This window comes from Triticum aestivum, chromosome 3D, assembly GCF_018294505.1.
Source record: "Triticum aestivum cultivar Chinese Spring chromosome 3D, IWGSC CS RefSeq v2.1, whole genome shotgun sequence".
Taxonomy (NCBI): domain Eukaryota; kingdom Viridiplantae; phylum Streptophyta; class Magnoliopsida; order Poales; family Poaceae; genus Triticum; species Triticum aestivum.
Window position 1 is genome coordinate 604,866,520 of NC_057802.1, and position 7,954 is coordinate 604,874,473.

A 7,954-nucleotide genomic window follows, 5' to 3' on the forward strand; every position below is an offset into this window, starting at 1 on the left:
ATGATTCGGAGCCGATGCATATAATGCTATATTCGGGACGCCGAAGTGTACTCTAACAGTGTTCGGACTTCTTTTTATTTTTTGAAAAGTATATGTGGCTGAATATAGCCCCTGGCGATTTAAATCGTACCAAGGTATATAGACCAATCTGAAGTAAAGTAGGGAATACAGAGTAGTGAATAAGCCGATACCAAACAGGGTTTGGGTAAAAACTATTTCCATTATAGTTGATTTATACGTCAAAACATATTTGTGCAGAAGAAGCAATAAGCATCAAGGCTATTTTACATGCCAAGCGTTTGATAACAAGGGAAAAGCTCCATACAGGTCCTAAGAAAAGGGGCGATCTTGAAGATCATTGGGGTACTCTGTACACGTCTGCGTTGCCTTTCACCTTTGGGGGAGGTTCCTTGAGTGGAACGGCTCGTGGTTATCTTTGCGAAACTAGTGCTCGAGAAGAGACTTTGTACGCCCGTAGAGTAGCTAGGTGTTACCATACTTGTGGTAGAGAGAAAAAAAAGAAAGAAAAGAAAAAAAGAAGAAGAAAAAGGTGGATAGGCAAGGTCACATAAGGTTGAAGCCGCACTATGGACCTGTCCGTATTATGCCCCCATTGATGCCCAAGGTATTACAAGTGCATAATGATGCATACGCGGTACAAATGTCGCGGATGTGTGAGGCAATCGACGGAGGCGAAACTGCTAGTCTAGCTCTGGCGTGGCCGAGCTGTCATCTTTTAAGGTGGACCGGACTCGCTTAACATTATCCGGGGGCTTAATAGCCGATGAGGTGTGCGGCTTGATAGGGCCGCTTTGTGACTCGGCTGCCAGGGCCGTAGTATTTTCCTCAGTGCGGAGGGAGCGCTCCGTGTTTCATTAACTGTAATAACGCCGCGGGGTCCGGGCATTTTTAGCTTTAAGTAAGTGTAATGCGTGACCGCATTGAAGCGGGCGAAGGTGGTTCTTACAAGAAGTGCGTGATAGCCATGCTGAAGGGGACGATATCGAAGATTAAGTCTTCACTTCGGAAGTTGTCTGGCGAACCGAACACTGCTTCCAGTGTTATTGAGCCCGTGCAGTGGGCTTCTACACCAGGTATTACTCCATTAAAGGTAGTTTTGGTGGGCTTGATTCTTGATGGATCAATACCCATTTTGCGGACAATGTCCTGATATAGCAAGTTAAGGCTATTGCCACCATCCACCGGGACTCGCATTTTGAGGACCAAAGCTGCTGAACCTCCATGACAGATTCTGGTCGGGTGATCCTTTCGATCGAACATGATCGGACAAGCCGACCATGGGTTGAATTTTGGGGCTACTGGCTCTACGGTGTAGACGTCCCTTAGCGCACGATTGCACTCCCTCTTGGGGATATGTGTGACGTATATCATATTCACCATTTTTATCTCGGGGGGAAATTTCTTCTGTCCCTCTGTGTTCGGTGGGCGAGGCTCTTCGTCGTCTTCCTCGCTGGGCAGCCCCGTCTCCTTATGTTTGGTATTTAGCTTACCGGCCTATTTAAAGACCCAACAACTTCTGTTGGTATGGTTGGCAGGCTTGTTGGGGGTGTCGTGGATCTGGCAAGGTCGGTCAAGTGTCCTGTCTAAACTTTAGGGACCATCCTTGTTGCCTTTCAATGGCTTCTTCTCCTGACCGGATTTGGAGCCACTGAATCCGGCATTGACCGCCGTATCTTTAGTATCCAAATTGTTGCTTCGACGCTTGTGTTTATTGCGTCGCGGTCTACCGTTGCTGTCTCTGGCTTCGGAGGTGCCAGGGTCGCGAGCGCTGTTACTACGACGAGCTAGCCAGCTATCGTCTCCCGCACAAAAGCGGGTCATAAGTGCGGTAAGGGCTGCCATAGACTTTGGTTTTTCTTGGCCGAGGTGTCGGGCGAGCCACTCGTCCCGGATGTTGTGTTTAAAGGCCGCGAGGGCTTGGGCATCCGGACAATCAACAATTTGGTTCTTTTTAATTAAGAACCTGGTCCAGAGCTTCCGGGATGACTCTCCGCACTACAAGAAGTACGTCAACTTGCGACCATCACTATTGGTCACTGAATGGTCATTGTTTTTCATTTGCGACCTGTTGTGACAAAAAACAGATGGTCAAAAGCTGTCGGTCGTAAACTGAAATTAACGACCTTCTTTGTGAGAAGGTCATGGAAGGCAACGACCCAAACAAAAGGTCATGGATTCTACGACCTTCTGTTTTGGTCGCTAGCTCTCTGCCCAGGCCACGTCGGATCCGACGTGGCAAGTTGACGTGGGAAAATTGCGACGAAATGAAAAGGTCGTTGATTAGAATCATCCCGGTACAATTAGGTGTTTTACATGGGCCGAGCCCAACAATTCAGCCTTATATATATTTTTTCCAACTAATTTTGGACAGCTACATGGGCGAGGCCCAACATTATAGCCTTTTTATTTTTGGGTTGCAGCCTTTGTTTCTCTTTTTTTATCCACCCCAATTGTCATATTCTGGTAAGTGGGTCCCAAATATGGTGTTCTAGTTTGTGGGACCCTGCTGTCAAGGTCACGTTCTTTAGATTTCAATATGCAAATACAGAAAACAGACACAATACTTCAAATAACGACACGAAGCAATCTGCTACATCATATAACATGCATACAAATGTGATCAACATCAAGTTTACAATTAGATAACACACATACAACCCAAGTGTATCAGCCCAAGCCTGTCACCTGAGTGTATCACGGGAGCCCTAGTTCTCCTACATCATATAACACACATACAAATAGGATCAGCATTATTCCATTGAACTAGCTCCCAGAACTAGCACACATACAAGTTCTGCTACAAGGACTTCATTACTCCTAGAACTAGCTCAATGAGCTAAAACTATGCTTCATCCAACTTCTTTCTTCTGGTGCTCGCAAAGAAACATGGAAGGCCAGCATTTGCACATTGTAGAACAAAATGTTTAGGAACAAAATAAAAGTAAATCTAACAGCAAAGTATCAAAAAAAACCACAGTATTAAAAACTGCAGTTATTTAGTTGGCAGGTACACAATACCATGGTTCTAATTTAACAGATTTTTTAGAGTATTCAGAATACATAACAAGTGTTTGGCTACAACACAGAATGCTGTAAAATGTGTTGACTAGCCTTAGGCAGTCGCATCTAGCTAGCCGATGTAGCAGCCATGCAAACACGAGCTGGCCGGTTGTGTATTGTTTCTGTTATGTTAATCTAGCTAAGCAGGTTGGCTAGCCCTTGCCATTCAGGTCCATATTAACCGAAGCATAAATAGACAACAAATTTTGGCATGCTAGAATTCTTACTGCAAACAAGATTGTTTGTCTAGTAAATTATTCGTTAGGACCATCTCAGGTATACAAGAAAAAGGATAATAATTCATTATCCATATGAGGGTGACCTCTGTGGTGCAGTCTATTAAGCACGAGTACATTAAGAAACCCCAAAACAAAACCCTAAGCAACAAGATATCAAGCACAGGCCCACAATTCAATGCATTTCAGGCCATGGGGGCACCGAACTGTATAACCATGCATGCAAAGGCAGCAAAAAACACCAATAATGGCATTTAACAAGTGCACCATTAGTTGCACTTGAGGTAAACAAGAGCTGCATAGCAGAGTGCAAGAGAATGACAGTAGAATTCTTGCTTGCTACAATCTAAACAACATCACCACAAGTTCTATGATGCATCCAAACTTGTGAAATTTGTGCACAGATCCAAGCATGATACTAAGTGAGCTGGAAGTGTGCCGCAAATTGTCTCTGCCAGGGAGACCTAAATGCAGGAAGTGTGCAGCAGACCCAAACATTATCACAGACATAAGCTAATCAACTGAGGAGGAAGGAGGACACCGGGACCTAACATGTACATGAAGATGCCGCGGTTTGCAAGCATCCCTCCTTCTCCGGCTCCCACTGCGCACATGAGGTCTTCCAGGGATATGTTGTTCACCTGATCACCACCTCCCTGCATGCCACACACACACTGTGCAAGTTAGATTACATACAGACAGCTAACATGCCTATACTGTAGCATCAGCATGAGCCCTACACTATAGCATCGGTTTGGTAATTGGGCTTGAACAGTAAATGAGTAGCATCCAGTATATGAGGCTAAATAACAAGATAAGTTTCAAAGTCCTTGAGTCATGAGACAAAGGAAAGTTGTGATTCAAACAGGTTCAGACTTTTATTAGAGTAATGCTATAATTATGAAAAGGCACTTTTTTCAATCACATGCTCAGATCAGAGGCAAATGGAGATTCAGTCTGAAACTCTTAATTAGTTGTCGTTAGAAATTCAGACTAGGAAGCCCTGCATATTGCAATTTGCACAACTGCAGCAGCAATACAAGGAACTGGTATCAAGCTATCATGTACTGACACAAGCAGAGCACAAGTTGAGTGAAAGTTACGGTCCAGGAGCCGACCTTCCAAGGGCGCAGCATGATGCAGAGCATGATACAGAACATGATGAAGGCTATGATACCGAATATGATTCGCAAAACACATCAAAAGCTGCAAACTCTAAACTAGCAGAACTATTGCAAATATTCCAACCAAAAAATGAACAGATTTAGGGCTAGTTTGGCAACGAAGTTTTTAGAAAACCATGGTGATTGAAAACCACAGTATTTTGATGTGTGCTTCTATGTGCACATCACCTACTGTACAAGTGCAACCCAGCCAGGGAAAAACTCTTTGTGCGTGTATGTGCACCACTTGTAATCAATCGGCTAGCTAGCCAGCCTGCTGCATACCAACGAATCGATCTACTCCATGATCAATCTTTGCTTGAGACATGTGCTACCCACTCCAAAGTAATCGGCAACCAACCAGTCGATAAAAGTGTGCAAGACAACTACAAGAGTACATCTCACAAACACTAAAATTCGGTATACAAAGAAGAAGTGGTTCAGAGACAGTGTGTGTGTTCACATGTCTCAATACTAAGGATAACACATGAAGATAAGTACATTAACTACTAACTAATCACAGAGATATTAGCATCAAGCCATCTTGCACCACTGACCCAGCGAACGGTAGATGCCAAACACAAGTCCTCATTGTAAGTATATCGAATTTGATCATAAAATTGACATGAATAATAACCTGTATAGGGACTCCCTAAAAAGGTATACACAGTAAATTTTGTTATCACTTTGTTTGAGAAAAGTACAAGCTGTGGTGGGCTAAAAATTAAGAACAAATAGAACTAGCAAAGAGCATGGGAATAAACAGACCAACCCCCACATTCCAATAATTCAAACACTCAGCAGTCAAATGTGTGTGCATGTGCATGTAAATATACCGAGGTTATGCAAAAATATGGTGCATTTAAACTATGAGATCATTTGGTACGCACATTTAGATCATTTTTCACACAGAAAAGAAAAATAATAGAGGACTGCATATGAATGTATGTGTCGTTTCCAGGGTAGGTTGGCACTAAGAATGCCACCAATCAGGATATACCACACAACAGAGAATAGCTTGTAGCGTTCGAGACTAATTGCCATGAGGAACACAAATCATCCTCGGGAATTGGTAATGAACGCACATCAATCAAAACAAAGAACAATAAAAACAGATGGAATTTGTGCTGTCACTGCAAGTGCCATAAACCAGACCATCATCGTGAAATGGTTACTAAGCTCTATAGAATTTGTGCTGTCCACAAGGAATAACTTTGGTCTGCCATTGTTGAAGCAAAACCCATGGCTCCTAGTAGTGCCGAGCCTTGGCGTGGAACCCCAGTAGCGACTCATCCACCTCGTTGGGGAGGAGGGAGCAGCCATGAGGGGAGAGCTCATCCTCGACCACCTGCAGCAGCAACAGCAGCAGCTTCTCCAGATGGTAGCAACCTGTAGACATCACAAATGGAAGCAGCCAGAAACAGAGAAGAGAAGGGGAGGAAAGTAGGGATCCATTCATGCCCTACCCTACCCACCATAGTCAGAGATCCATGGGTAAGCTCGCCGAAGATGGCCTGGCTACCGGTGGAGGTCGAGGAAGAACCATCGTTCCAGGAGATGGGGCAGCCGGTGGGCGTCGGAGAGGACCAGCCAAAGTGACCGGAGTTGGAGGCGACCAAAACCCTAGTCACGGGGGAGGGCTGCGGGTTGACAGGAACAATGAATCCAGTCGGCGCAAGGAGTGTGCTGCGCGGCGGAGATGGCCACCGGAATCGGCCGGCCTAGGTGGCAACGAGAGGCCGAGAGGGCGAGAGAGAGAGAGAGACTTGGGCGGATCTGGCACTGAGATGAGGGGAGAGGGCGGCGAGGTGCGAGATCGGCAGTGGTAGGTGGGAATCACTGTAGGGAGGCAAGATGAGGGGAGAGGAGAGCAACTTGGGGTTGGGGATTGGGTTTGTGGGGGGAATGGGCGGCGACGGAGGGATATGTCTTCGTTGATCTGGATCGGGGAGAGGGGGAGACAGGCGGCGGCGGGTGTGTCCTTGGGGAGAGGGGTAGAGAGATCTGGATCGGGCGAGGAGAGGGGGACGCGGCCTTGGGGTAGAATGGGAGGGGAAGGGTCGCCGGCGGCCGGGGTTGGGGGAGAGGATGGAGGACGGCGGCTGGGTGGTTGGGGATCGAGAGATTGTGACGGGGGAGGAGCGAGAGGGTCGGGGGGTGGCGGCTGTGGGATGAGAGGGGAAGAGTGGATCAGGGGAGAGGAGGGGATCTGAGTTAGGGTTTGGGTGAGAGGGCGAGGGGGTGAGGGCTGACGTTGGATCCTGAAGCATCCGACGGTGGTTGATACATGATCCGCGTGATAAGCCTCTGGACCAATCGGAACGCACCAAACAATTTGAAGACCTTTTTACCATATAAATTGGTCGTGATTGATTACAGACAAATTTTTCATCCCATTTTGCAATGCTCAAAATGAGCTTTTTTGTGAAAGACCTATCAAATATTTGTTCAAATGATGTCATATTTTGCACAAGTGTACATCTTAGATTGGCAAACAACATTGACAAAGGGAGGTGTTATTTCTTTTGTACGGAAAAACTATTTTCCATTTTTTGATTGCCCGAAATAAGTTTTTTGTGAAGGACTTACCGTATATTTGTCGCAAAATTGTACCAAATCAATTTTCTAAAATACTAGGCCATATATAAGCACAATTGATCAAATGGTTGGGTGCCAAAAGTTTCGATCCACCTCTCATGAAAAAGACAAATTTCCACCGATTCAGCGGAAGCGGGTAAATTTGAACTACAACTATCCCATAATTTGCTCCTTATTTTTTCCAAAAATCATTTATAGGTACATAAGTATCTTTTTAATCAGAGAAACATCAAAAGTTTTCCAAGATTCAGCCACTAGCTAGGAAGGGTCAAGCCTGCCATTTTAACCGCATTTTGAAACGGGCATACAAAATTAAAAAAATTAAAAAATGGGAAAACCTTCACATTGTGTCATTATATGTGACCAAGTTGCTAGGAAAAATAATAAACTTGTAATACGACAATTACTTTAAAAAAGTGTTCTCAGAAATGAGCTATCATGCATGAAGATTCATGGCTTTCAAGCCAAATGATCAATCTTATGGCCACATTTTCATGGCATAGTTTGTTCGAATTATCTCATATTGTGCAAAAGAGTGCCCAAAATGAGGTTTTTTTTTGTGAAGAACCTACCATATATTTGTTTCAAAATGGGACCAGGTCATTTTTTATAATATATTAGGACATATTTAATGTACGATTGACAAAATGGTTGGTCGTCAAAAGTATTTATACACCTCTGGTGAAGAAGACAAATTTCCGCCGATTCAGTAGGAAGAGGGTCAAATTTGAACTGCAGTTGCCTCATAGTTTGCTATTTATTTTTTTCCAAAAATCATTTCTAGGTACACAAGTATCTATTTAATCAGAGAAACATTAAAAATTTTCCAAGATTCAACCACTAGCTAGGAACGGTCAAGCCCGCCGTTTTTACTGC

At 44.5% G+C, this 7,954-nt stretch overlaps 1 non-coding gene across 1 annotated transcript; it reads right to left on the reverse strand.

Moving 5' to 3' along the window:
• Positions 1–5,420: 5,420 nt before the first annotated feature.
• LOC123081230 (small nucleolar RNA snoR80) lies at positions 5,421–5,554 on the reverse strand. Its single transcript, XR_006438705.1, has one exon. It is a non-coding gene; the product is annotated as a small nucleolar RNA snoR80 (small nucleolar RNA).
• Positions 5,555–7,954: the final 2,400 nt, after the last annotated feature.